Raw genomic sequence first — 24,496 nt, 5'->3', positions numbered from 1 at the left:
GTTCATACCTCAATAAAGCTGTCATAGAAAACAATATTTAACAAAATATTTAACAACCACTACAGTACAGACATTAACCTGTATTATGATAATGTTGGCCCATCCGTCCGAGTGAGGTACAGCTGAATACCAACCAGCCATGGCTGCAAAGGTATTCATTGGTCTTCTGGGAAACAAAAGTTAAGACCACAATGAAATAGCACTACATCATCATGGCTAAAATTAAAACAAATAAGCAATGATACCCAGGGTATGCAAACATATGCAGAAATCTGGATTTTCATACACTGCCAATGGGAATGGACATTTGCATAAACCTTTTGGAAAGCCATTTGTTGGTATCTACTGAAATCTGACATTCTTTGAACTCTAGGATGTGGTTATTCCATTCCTGTGTATATACCCAGCAGAAACGTATTATGTATGTTTACGTAAAAAGACATGTACCAAAAAAATGGTCAAAGCAGCACTAATTATCATAGCCCCAAACAGAAAACTACATCAATGGTAGTAGAAGTATACATCAATGGTAGAATGAATAAATAAAATATGAGGTATTCAGGCAATAGAATTCTCTCCAGCCATGAGAATGAATGAACTTCACTATATTTAAGTGTAGATAAATGCTACAACATAATATTTAGTGAAAAAAGCCCAAACAGAAAAAGTACAACTCAGTGATTCTATTTATATAAAGATCAAAAATAGGCCTTATTAATCTATGCTATTAGAAGTTAAGACACCTGTTACTCTCGTGTCAGGATTGGTGAATAAAGGAAGGTACAAAGTGGCTTTTGGTGTGCTGGTCATATTCTGTTTCTTGATCTGGGTGCTGGTTAAATGTGTACGTTCAGGGCGCCTGGGTGGCTCAGGTGGTTGAGCGACCGACTTCGGCTCAGGTCATGATCTCATGGTTTGTGAGTTCGAGCCCCGCGTCAGGCTCTGTGCTAACAGCTCAGAGCCTGGAGCCTGCTTCAGATTCTATTCTGTGTCTTCTTCTCTCTCTGCCCCTCCCCCACTCATGCTCTGTCTCTGTCTCAGACATAAACATTAAAAAAAAAAATTAAAAAATGTGTATGTTCAGTCATAAAAAAAATCTTCCATGCTGTGTACTTATGATTTATGCATGTCTACATATATTGCAATGAAAGGGTTTACTTGAAAAATAGTGGATGGGACACATGACTCACAGAATTTTTAAATAATTCAATTAATTCAGTAAATTCAATTAATTAATTGGTCCTTGTATTGAAGAAGTTTAAGAACAATTACTCTAGTCAACAATCTTGAGAAGGTAAAGAGTTTGTACCATAAGCAGATCAAACACTGGGACAAGAGGAGATGGGAAGGCTAGGAGTCACTACAGAACTAGCTTTGAATATTTAACTCTAGAGTGCAAAGAGCATTTTGATGAAACCTTACATCAGCATCTATATAACTAGGTCCCTTGGTTAATTAGCAACACCTACTGAAGAAATACCAAGCCTCAATATATCAGCACATAATTTTTATCTTTTAATTGAATATCTAAGAAATTAAATGCAGGAGAAAAAAGGGAATGAGGCATAAAGGACAAAAGAAAAAGCAAATACTAATTTTCCTTTAGGTAACTGTCTGCTATCCATTCTCCACTAAGATGTACCTTGAGCACAAGGTATTAATAGAAGACAAGAGCCATCAGATAATTTACAGAGTCATTTCCAAGGAGTCCCCAGCTCTGTAATGCCCCATAATGACTATTTCTTATGCCACCACGATTCCTGGATAACACACAATTTTTAAAGCCGGACTGGATCTTCCATTTGGAGTTTCCCATTTTCCCAAAGTCAGCTGCTCCCACCCTCTTCCTCATCCAGCCTCCTAATTCCTGGGCTCCTGCTGCACTGCCCCTCCCAGACAGGAGTCTTTTCGGTAGTGTCCCTCCTCTTCAGAGCCCCCCGTTATTTCTCCCAGTTATCTCTGCACCTGTTCAACTTGCTGAGAGTGTGGGTAACTTGGGACGTCCTCTCTGGATGCCTAGCGTTCACTGTCCTTTCAGCCGGTCAATTCTCCTTTTTGATATCAACCCATCAAAACAGAGGGGTACCGACCGGGCCCTCAAGAGCAATTCTTTGGCCTTGATTAAGAGTACTGGTTCTCAACAGAGGCAGTACTATTCCTAGGCTGCTTTGTGAGTCTTTGGGAGATATTTCTGACTTTATGACCAGGGGTACGGATGGCATTTGCTGGCTGCTGCTAGAAGGTCAGCTGTTCTGTGCAACGAAGAGCTACCTACACTGCACACAACTTCAGAACGTAGGTAATTTACAAAAGCAAATAACCTGAACCCGAAACAAATTCTTTCTTACACAGACACACAGACTGTTTCTTTGTATGGTTTTAATAGTTACGGGAAATTCCAAGAGGCACTAACCTTGTGCACTGAGGGGAGATGACATTTTGTATTGCAGAGAATTTTACCAAGTGTTCATCATTTCAGAAAATTACCTTGATTCACCAAAACTTTCACTTTCGTCCAGTCTGCATCGTAGCTGATGTTTTCGTACTGGTTCTACATAAGGGTATGAGCATTTGGCTAACCTCATCTTGCCTTTCAGGGTAGTCCTGCCCAAACATTTACTGATTAAAGTACAAATTAATCTATTATAAATAACTTTTATTTATATTATCATTGGATATTATACTGATTGCTTTAAAAAAGTTTTGTGCAGATAGAGTATATCATCTATGAATTTCATTTCAGAATGGCAAAGAATGTGTAATAAAATAGTATATAAAGGAGATACTGGGTCTGAAGGGTTGGGATCCACGGATTTAGAGAAACAGCGGCAGTTTCCTCTGAAACATTTTCAAACGCTTCTATAAAATCCTGACGATGCCAAATATAGGCTGACCTTTGCTCAGTGGTGTTGCTAGTAAATATTTAACAACTGGCTCTCTGGGTGGGAGGTAGGAGAAGCCCTGATTTGCAGTGTTTGCTGATTTCCATGGTGTAAATACTCTGATCATAGCCAATTTCAAGAATCATGTAACATTTCATCACCGGACATAGAGTTGGGTAGAGATACCAAAAATTAGATCCTGTGAACTTTTGCAGGTAAGAAGACCCCATCACCCATTAGTTACCAAATTTATGCTTAGATGCCATCCTAATTTTTTCTAGGTTTTCTCTAACAGGGCTCAGGAGACCATGAAGCCAGGTAAGCAAAGAATAAATAAATGGAACAAACAAACAAGTCATAACCTGATATGGGTAACAACAGATACCATGAGGCTCAGATAGTTCACTGCTCCAAGAATCAAAAGAAACAAAGACAGGCAAGGGTTGAAAAATTCTTATGAAATCAGCTGCAGTCAGTTGAGATTCCAGGATAAAAAGAAGTACCTTGTTCAGACGAGAACTAGGGGACATGGCAAGATGTTCTTAGCATTTTTTCTGCTGCTGATTTGAAAGAAAACACTGGAGACACATTGGTGAAACAGTTTAAGCGAAGCACCTGGGAAAGCATCATTTAATTAGCCGGGCAATGGAAATTCATGGGCTGCAGACTAGGCCGACTTGGTTGTGACTTAGCTTGTAAATGGGTGTTAAATCAAGGGAAAGGCGGCCTATTGTGAGCAGTGGGATAACCCACGTTCAGTTGTCCTGTTACTGGTCAATTTCAGGACTGGAGTATCTACACAGTTCTGGCCAGAGTACAAAATCTCACCAAGAGAGAATGATGGATGGATGATCGGCTAACAGAATGGGTGAAAACAAGAACCGAATTGGTGTAAATGGTGCTCCAACGTGAAAAAAACGATCAAGATCTGTAGCAATGGGAAACTTCCCAGTGTCAACACATATGCATGTCTGATCTACAGTTTGTCTATGACCAAAATTAGCAATATGCCCATTGTTTCTGTAACTCCTGACAAAGATCACTGAAGAATTCCTGGGATGTGAAAGTAAAACCTCATTGTATAAATGGCATTAAAGTATTTTCTGTATGCAAGGGGACATGAAAAGTGAAATTTTTACAGAACAGACATGGAGAGTTGCTCGACTGGCTTGCATATGGACCCCAGGTTCTACTAGCTATTTACTTTTCTTTTTTCTTTCTTCTTTCTTTCTTTCTTTCTTTCTTTCTTTCTTTCTATTTTTTATTTAAAAAAAAAATTTTTTTTTAACATTTATTTATTTTTGAGACAGAGAGAGACAGAGCATGAACAGGGAAGGGGCAGAGAGAGAGGGAGACACAGAATCGGAAGCAGGCTCCAGGCTCTGAGCCATCAGCCCAGAGACTGACGCGGGGCTCGAACTCACAGACCGTGAGATTGTGACCTGAGCCGAAGTCGGACGCTCAAATGACTGAGCCACCCAGGCGCCCCTCTTTCTTTCTTTTTAGAGAGAGAGAGAATGTGAGTGATGAGGGGAGAGGGGATGAAGGGGAGAGAGAATCTTAAGCAGGCTTCATACTCAGCACAGAGCCCAGCGTGGTGCTTGATTGCACGACAGCAAGATCATGACTTGAGCCAGAATCAAGAGTTGGATGCTTAACAACTAAGCCACCCAGGCACCCCTCCACTGGCTACTTTATTAAAAAAATTTTTTTTAATGTTTATTTAATTTTGTGAGAGAGAGACAGTGAAACTGAGGAAGGGACAGAGAGAAAGGGAGACACAGAATCCAAAGCAGGCTCCAGGCTCTGAGCTGACAGCACAGAGCCTGAAGCGGGGCTCGAACCCACGAACTGTGAGATCATGACCCGAGCTGAAGTGGGATGCTTAACCGACTGAGCCACCCAGGCGCCCTTCTACTGGCTAATTTAAATTCTGCATATTATTGGAGAGGACACCACCACCAAGTCCTTTGTAATAAAGAAAGCAAAATTTTATACAGTCTACACTCTGCATACCTTTTTAGTGCTTTCGAGTGTTCAGAAACTTCCAGCACAGTCCCAGTTGAGAGATTCTAATGGCCAATGTTAAAAAAAAGATACGATTCCAGGGTGCTGCATTCTCTATGAACCCTAAATATTCAAGTTGATCAGAAGAGGGCCTGACACCCCACGGCACTATAGAGTTAACGCAATTGTGGATACAGCCTTGAGTTTATGATGAATGTGTTCCAGACACGCAGAAGTTTACAGCGACTGTCAACCGGGGAAACGTGCAACCCCAGCAGATAATGGCATATGGTGTGTGATCTGATGAGGGGGAAGAAGGTTCGCAGAACCTTCGTTAGCAGATGCTCAATGACAAAAGCAAAGTCAGTGGTGTGGCCTCTCAGGAAAACCACGAGAAAATAAAGGTACAAAAATTCTTTTTTGTTGGGTCAGTAGAAGATGCTTGTGAGCGGCACATTTTCCCTCTGGTATCAAAGAACGAGGAAGAGCGAGCTCGCGGCAGTGAGCTCAGGCCAGAGGGCACCAGGTCATCAGAATCACAAAGAGCCTGCTGCATGGGCACTGTCACTCTTGAACATTTAACAGTATCCTACTTGTCGCGGTTGTATTTTATATGCCACGGTGGCATTTACTGGGTCCTTGCTTGCTTTGCCTGCTCCGCGGGTCTTTTTTCCAGAATTGTGAGGAAAGACCTACACAATTCATCAATGGAAAAAAGACCCTCTGGTAACGCTGGGGATGCGTGGATTCCAACTTGCTTGTGGCAGCTGTTTGCAGTGAGCACCTGTTGTTTGCAGCCCATGACGCGAGGAGCTAGCCGGGAGTCCAGGAGCGAAGGACTGAGCCTCTTCCGTGCAGGTGGTGTAAGAGGACAGGTGCTATGTTTGGGTCTCAGGCTGGGTTCTCCCGGACACAGACACCGAGTGAAGGTTTTCAGTGCATGGAGTTGATCTGGGGGGATCCCAGGAAGCGCTGGTAAGGGAAGCGGTGAAGGGTCAGCCGGACACAGGGTGTGTCACCGAGAAGGTGCCATTGTGGGTAAGTGGAGTTCAGTCTATCTGCGGACCCTGGGAAAGAGTGTAGAATGCGCTTGAGAGCTTCCCCCCAAAAGAGCAAGAAGGTTCCACCGACTTCTTGCTCTGTTCTTGCTGAGGGCCGTTTAATTTTCTGCCACTTCGGGCTTGCACTGCAAGAGAGCCGAGAATGCTCTCGTGGCCGGGAAAGCAGCCTTCAGGCGCAGAACAGCAGGTATTCCCTTACACAACCTCCAGTGCGCAGAAGGGAGGCTGAAGGGATACAAACAGGACTCTGAGAGTGTTCTGCAACTGTGTGCGTGTGCGTGCGTGTGTGTGTCTGCACAGACATAAAAAAAGAGATGGACCTTGAAGAATGGAGCTTTTTAAGAGAGGCATGAAAAGGAGAGAGGTCACAGCAGGTGCAGCAGTATGTGCAAAGGTACAGAAAGAAGATAACCAACGTAGAGTCAGGAATGATAATAATTTTTGCACCTTTAACTGAGAACATTATTAGAGCCAAGCAGGCACCTTCTATACATTATAAAGTATCTTTCCCAGTAACATTCAAGGGAAGTGTTATTATTTTCGTATCACAGATGAGGGAACTCAGTTTTCCTTACCAAGTCTCAAATGCCAGTGAGCAATTTGAATTGGAACCCAAATCTGTTTTCATTCTAAAGACTGTGTTCTTTTGACTACCACACTGCCCGGTAAGCCGGCTGATTCATCTGTAATGAGGCTTGCAGCAGATATTAGACAGTTAGCTTCGGGGCGCTGGGTGGCTCAGTCAGTTGAACATCCATCCGGCTTCGACTCCGGTCATGATCTCACCGTTCACGGGTTCAAGCCCCACATTGGGCTCTGTGCTGACAGCTCAGAGCCTGGAGCCTGTTTCAGATTCTGTGTCTCCCTCTCTCTCTGCCCCTCCCCTGCTTCTACTCTGTCTCCGTCTTTCTCAAAAATAAATATAAAAATTTTTAAAAATTAAAAAAAAAAAAAAAAAAAAAGGAAGTTAGCTTCTATGGAGAAGCATTTCAAATACCAGCCCAAAGGCAACAGGGAACCACCGAAGGCATGTTAAAGACAGAGGCACATAACGTGGCTGGCAAAAATGTCCTGAAAAGATGAGATGACGGTGGAGGCAGCCAGGTAGGTAACTGTCAAAAAGTGTGGGTGGTAGAAAAAGAGAAAAAAGATAGTTGAGACAGACGGTGTTTACTCCAGAAAATCTGACAGGATTGGTAAGCTGTTCCACAATCAAGGCAGAGAGAGGGAGGCGAAGATAACCTAAAGACAGCAAGACAACGGGGTGGTGGGTGATTAGCAGTCATCACCATGCCTTGGCCGGAATGATCAACTCAGCTGTCATCACCATGAGTCGAGGCGATGCAAAATATTTGAGCATAACGATCTGGTGCAGGGGTGGTGGCTGTGGCCTCTGTCACTCGGCTCGGTCAGGAGAGTGACTATGGTATCGTTGCCACTATTTCTACCATCAAACATGCTTTAACAGCTCCCTTGGCTTACACCATTCTTCTGGAAGGTCTTCCCTTTTCTCATCGGTGTCCCGCCCCTCCGCCAAAAGCTGCCTCCTATGCCACACCTCCCACGATACCTCCCCGGAGCACCCTGACAACTGCTTTCTTGTCTCTCTGAACTTCTAGAGCAGCCCTACCTGACAGAACTTTCCGTGATGAGGGAAACCTACCTGTGCTCTGTAACACTGTCGTCCTTAGCCACAGGTGGATACTCAGAACTCAAAACTCAGCTAGGAGGACTGAGGGAGAGAATTTAAATTTTATCACTTTTGATTTAATTTAAGTTTAAAGAGCTGCACGGTGCTAGTGGCTGACATGTTTGGCAACACAGAGCCAGAGTGCTCGCTGTGCTGCTCCTGGCCTCGTCCCACACAGCTTTGGGCGATGGGTATTTCTGCACATGTCTCAGCTCTCCCGCCATATTCTCTCAGGCCAGGGAAGGGGGGGAGGGGTTCTCTCTTAATTACGTAGTCCCACAACAACAAACTCGATAGCGACGTATAGTAATACTCATAACTCGTTTGTGAGCGTATTTTGGCTGCCATTTTATCTTTGATCACTGCTATAGATTACTTATCCATCTTGGGCCTCAAGAGAACAAATGTTTCATGGCTTTTATGAGTTCCACTAGATGCTGCAGTCTCTGGAGATTAAGCCATGGTTAAAATATGGCCTTGGCCTCTAAGGGCTCAGGTCGAAGGGAGCAGAGGCAGAGAAGTGAATGCAAATACCATTTAGGCAGACCTGCAGTTTGCCTGAAGGGCCTTTAGGTTATACTGCTAGTATTTTTTTCTTAGATCCGATAGAATCAATTTTCTTTTTCCTCAGAATGAAAACCACACAGAGAATAAATGCTGATAGGGCATGAAAGCTGTTAGGATCCTCGACAAAATGCAGTAAGCAAATTATGTTCCCTGAGAAGCAATCAACAACTGGAGGGTAACAGCAGAGAAGGAGTGAGGGGTGGCCTTCCAGGATAGAAACATAAAATAAGTTCACTTCTCTTATGTAACTGTACCTCTAACATTGATCTACCATCAGAGAGGGTCTTTCTCTTTGTGGGTAACTCTTGAAATACAGAGGTCATGTCCACTTCATTTGGCCCCCTTCTCTTTATTCCATCTTTACCCCCCCACTCTAAGGACCTTGCCAATAATAGTGAGTAAATAAAGTCTGCTAGAGAATGAAAAGGAGAGAATGTTGAGGATACTTAAGCTTACTTTCTGTCCATTGGGTCAATTCTCCATTCCCTAGAACCAAAACCTTTATAAAAATGGAGGATACGAAGTCAGCCATCTAGTCTTCCTTTGGTCTTATAAAGCAGTAACTCTTGGGAAAGAAAACAGTGGCTCCAGGGAGTTAAAGGGGGATAAGCATTAGCAAGTCAGCCTTCTACCAGGGAGCATGTTGCTGTTGGCTACGCGATACTCCAGGCCAGCTAAGCTAACCCTGTTGGAATGTTAAACACAGTGCAGCCAATACCTTGTGAATGTGGAAGGAAACCATCAGGGCTTTGCCAGGACTACTCATCACTGAGAAGAGTCCACTGGAAAAGATGAAGTAACAAAGATCACTGAAGCAAGTGTAAGACAATCTGAGAATCCAATGACATGTTGACAAATAGCACTCCTCCCTGCTTTCCTCAAATCAGAATCAAGCAGTGAAAGCATGAGTAATTTCTAAACAGAGTTTTCAGAGTCCAAGATGGGGCTCTTCCTTGCCTTATCAACAGTCTCTGGAAGGCTGCAGGTGGATTCCGTCCAGGAAAAGAAGAAATCTTGAACTATTCAGTACAAAGTTATTAGGGAGGCTTTGCCCTTCAACTGTAAGCTTCTGGTGGGAGGTGGGGGGGGGAACTAGTGGAAAACATAAATCTAGATTTTGTTTTGTTTTGTTTTGTTTTTTGTCCTGAAAAAGGAATTCACAGCTTGTAAAACCTGGCAACTTTTTTTTTTTTTAAATAAAGATGATGACTGATTTTATAAAAGAAAAAAAGATATGGAAATAAAAGTGCTAAATGTCAATACTCAAATGTCAAAAACACAAGATCTTCCAGGAAAATATTAGAAGCAATAAAAAAAAAAGCTGAGAAAGTTATTAGGATGGCAGTAGAGTTTGGGCCACAGTCTCTTCTTACTTCGTAAAAAATTAAATAAAATCACAGAGCTGAAATCTGTATTTTTGTTCTGGTTCTAAAGTTAAGCCAGAGTAACTTTACCCTAGCTCAATCTTCACAGGTTTACTCTGGTTTAAAGGCAAAGTCAAGGTCAAATTTAACACTAGTATCTTATTCTCCAGCTGAAATCACATGTACTCAATGAAGCTTCACAAGATTTTACTTCTAAATCATGAACAAATCAATAGTGTTGAATGAAACTAGCTTTAAGTGATTAGGTTTTATGTAGCTTAGGGTTCAAATTCTGTTTTTTTTTTTAACCTGTAGTACTGTCTTCCCATCAGTTTTGGAAAAAAATCACGGCCTTTTTCTCCTGGAAATTGTTTCTTTCCCATTATTCCTCTTCTTTCCTCCTAGGAATCCAAATGCATACGTTACAATTTTTCAATATGTCGCCTATATCTCTCTTCTGTATTTTCCATCCATGTACTCTGTGCTTTAGTCTGGGTAATTTTTCTTGACCTGGCTTACAGGTCACTTATCCACTCTTCAGTGGTATTCTGTCGCTATTAAACATTTCTACTGAGGTCTGCATCCTCAGTTCAGTTCGTGTTATCTTTCGTTCCAGAATTCCGGTTTCATTCCTTTTTAGTAAAGCCTAGTTTTCTGGTGAAATTCTCCATCCTGTCATAGATTTCTTGAATATACTAATCACACTCATTTTAAAGATAAGTCGAATATCTGGATCGTCCATGGGTCTGTTTCTATGATCTATTGCGTCTCGGTCCTGTTTCTTAATACGTCTGGTAATTTTTGATAGAATGAGAGACATTGTATATGAAAAATTTTAGAGGCTCTGGCTGATATTATATTCCTTCAAAAAGTATTTACCCTGTATGAAAGCAATAGGTAAACCTAGATATCTTGAGTCGGGGAAGCTTCCCTCAATCTAATTAAGGGCTCAGCTGGCCAGAGAGATAGTTTTACCTTTCTTGGGGGGTGGAGGGTGGTGGGGGGTCTACTGTGGGTTCACCTTCTCCTAGGGTGTTGCCTTCTAGGCATTCTAAGAGAAGTCTGGGATATTTACAAGAGTCTCTCCTGAATTCTAGTTTTTGTCTTTTAGGCACCATGAGATTCTGAAAACTTCACTCTGCTTTTTAGAAGTTTTCATTTGCTTGGCTTTTTAACTCCTTGCCTTATGCAATGAAGAATGAGAAAATAACCAAGGGGGAAAGATTTGGGGGCCTTCCTTTCTCAGAGAGCTTGGCCCCTCAAGTCTTGGATGTCTTAGTAGATCTCTGATGGCTTGAAAAAGATTGCTGTTTTAATTTTCTCTGGTATTTCTAGATATTCTCCCTGGGACCATGGGTCTGCTATAAGCTACTTCATCAGTTCCATATGTAGTAGTGTTGAATAACTGTGGTTTTTGCAAAAACAAAATCCCAGAGGCAGACAACTATCAAAAAATGCAACTGGGGAAATTCATTCTCTGTGTACTTGTACTCAGGTTTTAAAAGGAGTAAGATAATATCCTTACCCTGGGGGCATTCGCATCCTATAAGACCTCTTCTAAGGTATATTTAATTCTATTCGATTCTGATCCCCCTGTTTTGCTCAAGTTCAAGATCACCAATAAACCTTTCCCGAAAGACTAAGGCATATTGAGACCTTCTTCTCTGAAACCTCATGCTATTTATTATCAGCACCTGGCAAAGAAACACACCACAAAGCCCGAGTTAATACACTGCCCTCTACTCCCTTTCCCACATCAGACCTGTGTTCTTTTAAAGAGAATAATTAGGTTTGATACTTATGCTGTAGCCTGCAAATCACCCTATGTATATTTTTGGATTTTATTTTTAATTATGATAATTTCCTGGGCAAACTTCCATACTTCCAGTATATTTTGTAGGGGAAAGAGTGGGGAGAAGGAATTGACCCTTCTTTACAGAGTCCTGTCTGTAGAAAAGGGAAAATTGCTGTGACTGTCTCTGGAAGTTAGTTCTCGTGTGTGCAGAAGCAATAATGATTGGCCTCTCCTTTCCCGGATCTTAGGACAGCATTTACGAAGTGCTTCCCGTATGCTTGGCATTATTCTAAGTTCATTACATGTATTCGTTCTCTCATTCAATCTTTAGAACAGTCCTGAGAGGTTTTATTATGATCCTTATTTTGGAGATAAGTAAAGAGAAGCATAAAATAGCAACAGAACAAAAACTCAACCCCACAGCTCACTTCTCTGCAAATATCAGCTGAGACTCTAATTCAAGGCCTTGCCTGTGGTGGACCCTTGTCCTAGCGTGAGCCATTCCTGGTGATGGCCTCCAGCCACGGTTAGTTGGTGGGAGACTGGCTAATTATACATAACAATCCTTGCCTGAGAGGTAGACTGGGTTTGCTTCTGGTTCCGTCTAACATTTTTCTCCTTCTCATTTTTAATTCCTTTTACTTTGCCAATAGGCAAATTAAATTCAGTCACAGCAGCTACAGTGGCTTAAGAAGCTAAGGGTCTATATCCACCCCCCCCCCCCCCACACACACACACACACACACACACTCAGAGTAAGAAGTCTGGAGATAGCCAGTTAGGTTTCTGACATGGCTCCATAACACTCTGAGGGATCCGGGCTCTTCCTACCTTTCTACTTTGTTAATTAAATATGTAACTTTTACGCTCATGCTTGCAAGCTGGCTGCTACCTCTTCAGTACTATGTTTATATTTCAGGCAGGAGGAAGGAGAGGATAAGATAGAGTGAAGCCAATGTTTCTGTTCCCATTTAGACAGCTTTCCGAGAAGCCCCATCCAGGGACTTTCTCCACATCTAGCTGGCCAGGACTGTGTCACATGGCTACCTCTACCTGTAAAGGATTATGGGAGATGGGATATTTTAAATGCGTACATCGCTACACTGAAGAAAATAAGGATTTTTTTTTTTTTTTTTTTTTTTAAGAAGGAAGAAAGGGCAACAGCAATCCAAAGTATTAGCCATGATTAACAAAGTCCTAACTGGGGGCGCCTGGGTGGCTTAGTTGGTTGAGCGTCTGACTCCGGCTCAGGTCATGATCTCGCGGTCCGTGAGTTCGAGCCCCGCGTCAGGCTGTGTGCCGACAGCTCAGAGCCTGGAGCCTGCTTCAGATTCTGTGCCTCCCTCTCTCTCTGCCCCAACCCACTCGCATTCTGTCTCTGTGTCTCTCAAAAATAAATAAACATTAAAAAAAAAAAAAAAGAATAAAGTCCTAAGTGAAGTTAGAGGACCATAGGAGAGAACTTCATCAAACATCTGCATGCCCAGTAGGCCATATTTCTTGATGCTATAGGGGGCTTGAGCAAGGACCCCATGCCCCCCTGGATCAGGTCTATGTATCTCCCCTCTGTAAATCATCTCATGCTATATAGCTACGATGGTATAGTGAGAAGAGCTCAGAATTCAGAGGTAGGAGATCAGGGATCACATCTGCTTTTGCCAATTATAATCTGTGGACCTTGGGTAAGATATGAACATCACATTCTTTGTCAGTAAAATGGGCATAAATGCCTGTGTCCTACCCACTTCACAGAATATGGATGACCAAAATAATAAATGTGGAAAAGCTGTGAGATCTACTGACCTGTGCACCTTATTTCTCATGAGATACTTAAAAATTGGAAATGGAGAAGTATAAATGGAAACCAATTATTTCAATAATCTTTTTATAAGTCCATCTAAAATTATATATGCATATAAATGTATGTTTCAACATTTTGTATGTATAAGTGAAACACTAATCTAAATAACTGTATAATATTATAGCACATACACACACAAAACACACACCTATATAGTTATTTGCTTAGTGAAGTTTTATGATAACTTTGTAATGGAATGTGGCAGAATTTATGATGTTCAATTTTAGTACTTAAGCTTCTGGAACCTGACTGTCTAATCTTCTCTGGTTTTTCCCATATAGGGGGGAAAAAAGAGGGCTTGGAATTATTGGTGTATCTCAACATTAAAAATGTCATCTCTCCTGTTGGAAATATGGCAACTCTGTTGTGTTTTCCAAGATATATGCCAGCAATATTTCAAAATATGATTAACAGTGCCAATACCTTGTAAAGTTGGGCACATCTTTTCTTGTTTTGTCTTAGTGATGCCGTCTATCTTTGTGAAAGCTGATATATTAAATAGCTTTTTAAAAGCCTTATTGTGGCCTTTCTCTCCCTTCGGTATAGTAGTGTAACTTTTATCGATAATAATGGGAGCTATGTTGGAGCATACGGGGTGGTTATGTGGCTCTTGTAGTTTATGGTGATTGACCAGCCTTGGAACCATGGCTTGGAGTCCAGAAGCCTCAGTTATTTAAGCTCTGGGGGAATAGAAGGTGCTCTTTTCAGCAAGCCCCCAAACTTGGAGCTTTTCTGCCTTTTTATTTGGGGAAAAACTAGTGCACGAACACATAAATTAGGTGAGATGGAATGACAACAAATTTCATGTAAAATTGTATGATCTCCAAAATGTAAAATCAGGGGCATTTTCACCCAGAGTATTTACCTTGGCATTAGCCTGAATTTTAGTTAAAAAGTACATGAAAGGGGCGCCTGGGTGGCGCAGTCGGTTAAGCGTCCGACTTCAGCCAGGTCACGATCTCGCGGTCCGTGAGTTCGAGCCCCGCGTCGGGCTCTGGGCTGATGGCTCGGAGCCTGGAGCCTGTTTCCGATTCTGTGTCTCCCTCTCTCTCTGCCCCTCCCCCGTTCATGCTCTGTCTCTCTCTGTCCCAAAAATAAATAAACGTTGAAAAAAAATTTAAAAAAAAAAAAAAAAAAAAAAAAAAAAGTACATGAAAAGTTATATAATCTTCAATTAAACTTTATATACAGATATCAGTCTTTGAGATTGATACAAGGAAATATATTTTTTTCATCAAAAGATACTATCCATTTTCAAAAATCACACTTGTTTTTGAGATGGACTCATGTTGTAGAAAAGGAAAGTGATGCCCACTGAGGTTACATGAATTATCCACCATCATACAGTTAATACTAAGCCCTGACCATGAAGACAGAAAAGATTATAATGTGGAACTTGACCAACAAACAACTATATACATGCATACTTGGGACAGAGTGAGGACTCAATAAATACTTTTTAAAGAAATTCGATACTGGGTTTTTAGTTAATTTTTTAAATATAATTTAGTGTCAATTTTTTAAAAAAAGTACTCTTTTGAGGTATTTCCTCACATGCATGATAAACTTTTAACACATGTCCTTCAGTCAACAGATATTTATTTACTCAGCTCTTATTATGTGCTAAGCATCCTGCTAAACCCTGCTTGACTATGTGAGTTTGACTTTTTTCTAGTCCTTTTTAGTAAAACATGAAAAATTTTGACAATTTTATATCAGTTGATCTCTGTTCTTTGCATTTTAAAAACGCAGCATTGGGTGTTGTATGTAGGCAATGAATTGTGGGAATCTACCCCCAAAACCAAGAGCACACTGTATACACTGTATGTTCATGCCCAATGTGCAGCTTGACCTCACGACCCTGAGATCAAGGCCTGAGCTGAGATCAAGAGTTGGAAGCTCAACCAACTGAGCCACCAAGATACCCCCTTTTTCCTTTGATGGCAAGTATTATCGCCGAGCCCAAACTTGATAAATATAATAGGATACGCATTTGGTTATTCTATTTGGAGAAGTCCCACTACATATTTTAAAACCTGTGCTACTCCAATGTTTACAGCAGCGCTATTGACAACAGCCAAACTACGGAAAGATTCCAAATGTCCATTGACTGACAAATGATAAAGAAGATGTGGTATATACATACAATGGAAAATTACTCGGTGATCAAAAAGAATGAAATCTTGCCATTTGCTACACCATGGATGGAACTAGAGCGCGTTATGTTAAGCGAAATAAGTCAGAGAAAGACAAATATCATACGATTTCACTCATATGTGGAATATAAGATACAAAACAGATGAACATAAGGGAAGGGAAGCAAAAATAATATAAAAACAGGGAAGGGGACAAACCATAAGAGACTCTTAAAAGGAGAACAAACTGACAGTTGCTGGAGGGGTTTGGGGTGGGGGGGATGGGCTAAATGGGCAAGGGGCTTTAAGGAGGACACTTGCTGGGATGAGCACTGGGTGTTACATGTAGGGGATGAATCACTGGAATCTACTCCTGAAATCATTATTGCACTAGATGCTAACTAACTTGGAGGTAAATTTAAAAAATTAATACATATAAAAAAATTTTAAATAAATAAAAAATAAAAGTAAAGCCTGTGCTATATTTCTGGAGAGGAAAAATCAATGTGCCCACTACTATTCACACAGGCACCTCTAGCATTTTTGCGTGTATCCAATAGGTCATCCCAAGCCCTGCCAAGCCTTCAAGTTCCTCTGTCACCAGCCTCACTTTACCTCTTTGGCCCTAACCAAGTTTCTTGAAGCTCCTTAACACCTGTCATGGAACCTTCCGTCTTGCTTTACTAACTGCTTCAGTACTCTCCCCCACCTACTTTGCCTTTGTTCAAGATTTAAAGATTCATTATCTTCTCTTCTAGGCCTTCTCAAGCTCTCTAAGGCTCTTCCCTCTGTGCCCCCGTGCAACCCAGGCATAGCCACTATTATTTTAATTATTTTTATGCACACAATTTTCTTTTCTATTAGATTATGGTTTCCAAGAGATCAGATACCCCTGCATTGTATTTACTTCTGTATTCATAGCCAATAAGCTCTGCTGAAAACAGAGTGGATGGTCAAGCAGTATCTGTAAGATGAATGAATGAACAATGCCAAGCCCTCCCACAGACCGGACACGCGGTTCTCCCTACTGGTCCTCCCCTCCGTGTACTATGAGAGCGAGCTTCCCGTGTGCTTGCAGAGCGCGGGTGGGCACACAAGACCACGTTTTGCCCTCGCTGTAATACTACCGCTGATTCTATCGCTAGCGCCCTTTTACTGAAGAGGAAACTGGGACTTAGGAGACACCTGGTGACCCTCTCAAAGTCACACCGCTAGGCAGAATGACTGTGCCGTGGAAACACCGGGGAAGAAACGTGAAACAAACGCGCGCTGCCTGGTGAGAGCCCCAGGACTTAACAAATGCAATCCAAAGCAAGGATATCACCGGAGAAGAAAACAGCCCAAGTTGTTCTCATGTAAAACAAGGGAGGCAGGGCTGTCCACTCTGATACCCGGAATTTCATCAGGAAGATGTCCAAATGAAGAGTTTCTGCCGCCTCCCCCGGGAGGGCCCTCCACGCAGACACGTGTTCTTTAGCGAACGTGCATTTGGCGTGTTGCGCTCTGAGCACAGCTCAGAGGGGACTTTCGCCCTCTTGCTTTCTGTTTCCCTTATAACCGGCGATTTGGTTCGGTGCCATGATTCCAAAGGGTCATGCGTTTCTATTTAATAAAACAGATGAGTAGCATTTTCTTTCTACCCCTAAATCAAAAATCTCTCTCTTCCTACAACTTCAAAGAAAAGCCCTGGTAATATCCAAAACGGTTGCGAGGTTCTTTTTTTAATGCCTAGAAATTCACATGACAAAGGAAATAGGAAAAACCCTTCCCCACCTAGCCCATGTGTTTGTGAGTTTACAATGCCATCATTGTTTATGTTGGGCTCTATTCATTTTTGTCTGCAGACTTCCTCTGTACAGTTTAACTACTTTCTCATGCTAAGCTCTCTGCAAATTGTCACAATGGTTAATGGGAAATTCTGTACCAAATACTATTTAATTTCAAGGCATTTCTGCCGGCTAATTTATGACCAACTGCAAATTTCATTCTGCCAGGGCAAAAAACAATTTGTTTGTTTCAGGTTGAAAATAGTTTCTCAAATAAATTCTGATGGTACACTTATCAAGCCCTCTTATCTTTCATTAAACTAATGCTTTCAAGCATAATTAAGAAGGAGCTGGAAAAGTAAGTATAATGTAATGCTCTGATATTAAAGAAGACATATCAAAATAAATTTGCAATTGTATCATCACATCAATCTCTACTATGACTGCAATAGTATTATAACCATAATTAATTAGCTATGGTACAAATTACCAATAAATCTTTAGAAATTAAATGCCTAATTTTTCAAAACCATATGTCTTCATAAATTGATTATTTAGAATTTAGAGGCTTTTTAATTAGGAAGAAATTTATGCAATGCTGTATGTAATAATTAGGAATCAGCTTTTCTGCAATACTTTTGAACATCAGCAAAAAATTAAATCTTAAGAAAATAGTCTGGGTTAATTATAGTATTTCACTGTCAAAAATCAACATATAGGTAAAATTTAGAGGTTAATGTGGCTTTCCATTTCTTTAACTTCCACCTAGTCTTACGTTCTCAGTGCTGGAATCATTAACCGAGCCCAAAAATCAATGAGAGGGGGGAAATCTCCCCAGTGATTTATGCCTCAAAGAAAGTTTTCATTTTATCCAATAGTTTCAGCAAACCTCATCAATCCAGGTTAAATATTTAACACTCCTTTTTTTTTATATTCCCTAAGGTTAAAGCAGGATATTTCTGAGCCTAGCCATCATTTTGGGTAAGTGATTATTCTGACATAAGACACAAAAGCTCCTGGGTCAGGAGGGTGGGAACATCATTTGGGGTCCAACAAAGGCATCGCTAAAGAGCGACCTCATTACGTGTGTGGTCAAAAACCCAAAGCGATGGGGAACGGGACCTGATGGCGAGCCACTCTGCACTCACAGGGCCTGCTGTCAAAGCCAAGGCCCTCCTGTGTCCTGAAGACTGGCTGGGAGGTGCCGTGGCCCATGTCTTGCCCCTGCCTACAAAAGGGCCCGTAGGGAAACGCACAGACCACACCACAAAGACGATTCTACAAAAACTGGAAAGCCTGCCGATAGAATCCAGAAACCAAATGTTTTCTTCTTCTTACTTCTTCCCCTTCTCCCCACTTCAGTTCCCTGATTGTAATCCGGCCAATGTGTTTTGCATCTATAGGTGTTACAGGATTGAGGCCAACCTGGGTGAAATTCAATTTTGCTCATCTAAGCACTTTCCCCAATGTCTTCCATTTGAATTCATCTTCCTCAATAAAGAGTTGGATCCTGAGTCCTCCCGAAGCCAGTGTCCCTTTGTCTGCCCAGGAAACAAAATGATTCTTCCTTTGCTAGTTCCCAAAGGAGCTAAGCCACTATTTTCTCCTTTCAGGTTTTCGCTGTATCTCCCCATCCCATTTTTTCATCTGAAGGTCTTCCGGCAAAACTAGTGAGGCTCCTGAGCGCGTGACTCAGGAGTGACAATCGCTAACAGATGCATTTGTACCCGGGCAGAACTGGCCTCTAATTGTTGCTTGTAGGAGAAAAGGCAAAGCGACTGTAGCACCGCCGTTCTCTGTTGCTGGCAGATAACAACCTCGAGATGAAGCCACATTTGCAGGGGAAAAATTGCTTACGCCCACAGAATGAAATTTCAGGCTTTGACAGCTGCTAGGTAAGTAAATGAGAATCATTTTATTCTGGGTAAGTGCAACACAGCACATCTTGAACAATGAGGAGTTGATGGCCCGAGGGCGGTGACACCCAGGTTGTCCGCCTTCAGAAGAGTCTCCTGGGAGAAGAACTAGGGAACAAGTGGCCAAACAATTGTCCCTTTGGCCCAGCACGGCTCCTCACAATCTTAAGTGGGAGGCGCGAGTCCCTTCAAAGGAGAAAATGGCTTCAATTTTCCAATTCACAATTCGACAGATAAACACCACACATGGACTCCGAGAAAGCCCTCTTGGAAAGCCCGAGGCCTCTGCCAGAACTCAGGAGCCCTTCATCTCCTGCCTGGATGCTTTTAACAGCCTCCCAATTGGTTTTCTGACTTCGGTCTCCACCCTCAGCCAGAAAAAAAGGGGCTTCTAAAAGGCTACGACTCCCCTGCTTAAAATATTTCTAGGGCTCCGACTTGCCATTAGAAGGCTGACTTACAAGGTCTTCCCACACTGGCCCGTATTATTTTCCCAAACTCGCTTCTCACCTTGACCCTTGGCCTCCAAGCCTTTCACAGGCTGTTCCCTTTTCAGACCTTCTCTTACTTGTTCTGCAGACATTAGCAGAACTGCTCCTTTCCCCAGAAAGCTTTTCTGATGCTACCAGCTGGTTAGGTCCCTTCCCTCTGTGCTTCCACAGCCCCCATTGTGCCTCTGGGACAGTGTTCTCAGATTGAACGGCCTCTTTATTTATTTTGTCTCTGGTTTCTTTCTTTCTTTCTCTCTTTCTTTCTTTCTTTCTTTCTTTCTTTCTTTCTTTCTTTCTTTCTTTCTTCAATGTTTATTTTTGAGTGAGAGCAAGCAAAAAGAGAGAAAAAGAGAGAGAGAGAGAGAGAGAGACACAGAATCCGACACAGGCTCCAGCTGTCAGCATAGAGCCTGACGCGGGGCTTGAACTCATGGACCGTGAGATCATGAGCTGAGCAGAAGTAGGACCCTTAGCTGACTGAGCCACCCCGGTGCCCCAAGTCTCTGTTTTTTTTTCAAGATTGTAAAGAATAGAAACTTGACTCAAATCAGCTTAAGCTAAGAAGGAAACTTCTTGGATACTAGGTTAGCTCACAAAATTGAGGGAAATGCTGATCAACAAGTTTGAGGAAAGCCGAAACTGGGAACCCTCCCAGATCCCCAGATGCTGCATTAAGGACCTGCCCTTGGTATGTCAGTCTGTTTCTGCTTCCTGCCTCCATCTATCTCAGGCTCTCTCCCTTTTCGTCTGTTAATGATGTGCTAGCTCTCACCAGAAAAGTGGAATTGTGTCTACAAGGTAGGCCTAGGCTTACATTTTCCTCAGTTCGAACATTAAAGGTCCCACGGAAGAACTCTGATTGCTCCTTTGTGGGTCACCTGCTTGCCCTAGAGTGGGGACTATGGCTCTTGTTCAGGAGAAGATAAGAAGATGGCCATCCCATTGAGGCATTTCAAGCTCTTGGGTAGAGAGAACATGGAAGAGGACAGAAGAGAAGAGTGAGAGCCAGTATATGGATCACCTACTGCTGGGAAACCAACGGCTACAAAATCTCAATGGTAAAATATAATAAGTATTTATTTTTTATGCATTTGCAGGTTGGCCAGAGGTTGACTGATATAGACCAGGGAGCTCTGCTTCAAGTGGCAGATCTGGCTGAAAAGTTCTTTGGTGGGTTAAACTCAGGCATATTCTATAAATATGCCTTATTCTAGTGACCAGGCTGAACGCGAAGCTCTCCTTATGGCAGTCGCAGAGGTGCAAGAGAGGAAGTGGAAGGCCATGACGCATCTTAAGGACCAGACTCAGAAGTGGCACATTGAAATCTATACTTTTTTTTTAAATTTTTTTTAATGTTTATTTATTTTTGAGACAGAGAGAGACAGCATGAATGGGGGAGGGGCAGAGAGAGAGGGAGACACAGAATCGGAAGCAGGCTCCAGACTCTGAGCCATCAACCCAGAGCCCGACGCGGGGCTCGAACTCACAGACCGCGAGATCGTGACCCGGGCTGAAGTCAGACGCTTAACCGACTGAGCCACCCAGGTGCCCTGAAATCTATACTTTTCTACCGGGTAAAGCAAGTTACGTCGCTGAGCATAAAGTCAAAGAGTACTGTACCACTACTGGGAAGGACCAAAGCAGGCAAAGGGCAAAGGGCATGGATACAGAAAGGGGTGAAGATAAGGGACCGACGATTCCAATTACTAGGGGAATGACTTTTCGAAGGAAGGATGATATAATTTCCACAAGAAGGAACAGGTGCTAAGCAAACAAAACAATAATGCCCATTATTTTCTCCCTGGTTACGCTATAACTTTTGTGCACATAGAAAACGTGGTTATATACCTGTTTCTGTAGGCCCCATCTCACACAGTGCTTGGCACACAGATAGCAGTGAGAAATTGTACGTTGAATTTAACGTAAGCAATCAATGGGTTATAGAGGACAGGCACCTCAATCATCTCCTCTAAGGACCTGAAATCTCCTTGAGGGGGTTAAAGTTCAGACAAACAGTTGGGCACAAAACAGAAAGAAACATATGCTCCTTTAGTTCAGCCAATATGCTATGGGCATGATGGGGAGGGAGAGATGATTTCCAACTAGGTAAGCTCAGGAAGTGGCCTCGGAACGGGTGGGATTTAGGCAGAACTTTAAAGGGATGGAAGGGACTCTCAGCACTTACTACATGCCAGCCATTCAACTAAGTGGAGGCCGTGATCTTATTCCCCTTCGTCGAGAGGGAGGAGTATTCTCATGACTTTCCACATGGGCTCTTTTAAGTCGAATGTCTAGAGCTATCCAGCTAGAAGGTGACAACGCCTGATTTGGACACAGAAATCTAGTCTGTCGTCTTCTCATTGTCTGTGTCTTGCTCGGTGACTGACAGGACAGGTGTTCCGTAAACGTGACTTGAACAAGTGAGCGAATGTCGGGAGCTCAGTTCTCTTTTTTTCAAACCTTTGGCAAGTGGAGAAGTCAGGAAAAAGAGCTGAGACAAAGGGAATAGTCTGGGTCCCCTGGAAGAACAGAGAAGGCACAACTCAGAAATAACCAATGGATGTGTGCGACTAGAGTGTCACGTTTACGGAACACATGGCAAGCCACAGGCTAGCAAGATAAATTGGGGACAAGCATGGAGTGGAGGGTGTATGTGTCATTCTGTCTGCAAGTACCTGTTAGGGCCATGGGTACAACCCAACATACGACTCACAGGTAACAGTTGATGATGCATTAGGGCCAGACTGTAGATGCTATGTAGCATGTAACGATTTGGAGGCCGGTGCACTCCCCCAATTTCTTACCATCAGCATGTTGACGCAGGAAAGGAGTGCACTTAATTGGAAAAACAAAGTATTTCTTATTCCCTGTAAGCTTTCCGAATGAGCAGAATCTGGCTAGCCATTCTTCTACCTTGCAAGCAGAAAGAAGGCTGGACTTCCTGGGGAATGGAAAGTACGCAGACTGCTGAGAGAAACCGCGATTCACTGCTGCTGAATGTATCACACATCAGCCCACCTCCTGCCACTGCAACTCCGCACAGAGAACAGAACAGTCTCGCAGAGAAAGGAACAGTCTCAGGTGAAGAGGAATGCCAGCCTCACCGCAGAGAAAGGGGAGCCAGTCTTGTGTGCGGGCGTGGGTGTGATTAGGCAGCCGGGTTCTGAGGCTTCGAAGGGAAAAGAACAAGAGCTGAGACACCGGTCCCGACCCTCATTTCTAACGCTCTGTCATCAAACAACTATGTAGGACCATCAACATCTATTCCTTTTGCTTTGAAAGGCAGGAGTTCAGAGTCCAGTTTATAATTCTTAACACAAGGCCTCTGTCCAATGCAGAGGACAGCTCTTTCATTGTTAGGCTATACACTGGCTCTTACCCCACTCTGTTGGTTAATAGGAAATGACAGTAAACAAAGCTTGCTCAAAGAGAGAGAGAGAGAGAGAGAGAGAGAGAGAGAAAACCACTGTACTGACTTTGCAGATAACAACCAGACAATTTAGTAACTGTCATGTTGTAATGGGGCTCTGCTGGGGGCACATGTCTAAATAGACATGTGAATATTTGGGGGTAAGTGATTTTGAGAGGTTGAGGGGATAGAGGTTAAAATATTTTAATTTCTTACTTCCTTCAGGAGGAACCCATTCAGCACCCGACTAAAAAATGATCTCATAGGGGCGCCTGGGTGGCTCGGTCGGTTGAGCGTCCGACTTCGGCTCAGGTCATGATCTCACGGTCCGTGAGTTCGAGCCCCGTGTCGGGCTCCGTGCCGGCAGCTCAGAGCCTGGAGCCTGTTTCAGATTCTGTATCTACCTCTCTCTCTCTGCCCCTCCCCTGTTCATGCTCTGTCTCTCTCTGTCTCAAAAATAAATAAACGTTAAAAAAAAAAAATGATCTCATAGGCATGTGTGGTCTAATATGGTAGCCACTACCTACATTATGGCTACTTAAATTTATATTAAATTCACTTAAATATTTAGTTACTCATCTAGGAGCTACTATATTGGATAGCATAGATACAGAGCTGTCTATACCACAAACATTCTATTGGAAAGCCCTGTGATATACTAATGGTGGCCATCCTCTTTAGCACTGCAAGCCCCCTCGTTCTGTTAAGTTAAAGTCCGGGAAAATTATTGGCAGATAGCAGAAGCTATCAACACAGGGGCTTGCCAAATCTAGTAAGCAAACTACCTGTTCATTTCCAAGATTTAGAAAGAGGCCTGCCCATCGAGGATCCATGCTCTTTTTATGCTGATGACCTACAGGCCATCCTATGTTGTAGGCTGGAAGAGAGATGTTACATGATGAAGTGGAAAATGCCCTGGAATGGGATTCCGGGGACATGGGCTCTCACTTTGGTTCCATGACCAGTTTTGTGCCTTGTCCTCATAGCCTCTCTGAGCCTCAGTTTCTGGATCTATAAAATGGAGATAACTCAACGAATCTGGCTGGTTAAGTAAATATAAAGGTAGAACACCCTAACCAAACACTAGAACTTACACTTGCACAATGCTGCAATGGTAGCATGCCTTCTGGAACTGTGGCTCTAAGACTGTAGGGTGGACACGGGGCCTTCTGGCCTAGATACTCTCACTCTGATTCTTCTGTGAGGATTTCTGGGACGTCTCCTGTGGGCTACTGTCTCTTTGAGGATGTCAGCAGATGTCATCTGTCATCTTGAGTCAATTAAGAAAGATGGATGTGACCTTCCCTCATATTCAACAGAAAACTTCACAGGTCCTTGTGGATCACCCAGGGCTCATCAGGACGCAGGCATTGCCACATGTCACACCTGTGGATGAGGCTATGTAGTCCACGTACCTGGAAAGGGCAACTTCAACCAAGAGGCTCCTGAAGGAGAACCTGGTGAGTTGTCCTAAATATTACCAACTTCAAAATGTCCCAGACATACCTCAAAATGAACAACTTAGAAACATCAGGGGTCACTGCATATTTAT

The 24,496-nt window shown here is 42.7% G+C and overlaps 1 protein-coding gene and 1 long non-coding RNA gene across 7 annotated transcripts in view; one reads left to right on the top strand and one right to left on the bottom strand.

Moving 5' to 3' along the window:
- Nucleotides 1–24,496, bottom strand: part of RARB (retinoic acid receptor beta) — an 876,710-nt gene that overhangs the window by 191,024 nt on the left and 661,190 nt on the right. The window lies entirely within an intron of this gene.
- LOC123575706 lies at nucleotides 2,712–23,288 on the top strand. 2 transcript variants are annotated; one of them, XR_006700946.1, is made up of 6 exons: nucleotides 2,712–3,097; nucleotides 18,071–18,109; nucleotides 18,742–19,023; nucleotides 20,633–20,705; nucleotides 22,460–22,616; nucleotides 23,170–23,288. It is a non-coding gene; the product is annotated as an uncharacterized LOC123575706 (long non-coding RNA). The 2 variants fall into 2 exon arrangements; XR_006700945.1 differs by lacking the exons at nucleotides 22,460–22,616; nucleotides 23,170–23,288 and having other exon boundaries at nucleotides 2,713–3,097; nucleotides 20,633–20,866.

The sequence above is a fragment of the Leopardus geoffroyi genome, chromosome C2, assembly GCF_018350155.1.
Source record: "Leopardus geoffroyi isolate Oge1 chromosome C2, O.geoffroyi_Oge1_pat1.0, whole genome shotgun sequence".
Taxonomy (NCBI): domain Eukaryota; kingdom Metazoa; phylum Chordata; class Mammalia; order Carnivora; family Felidae; genus Leopardus; species Leopardus geoffroyi.
Note: the sequence above shows the minus strand (reverse complement) of the source record. Positions and strands in the feature narration are given on the sequence as shown.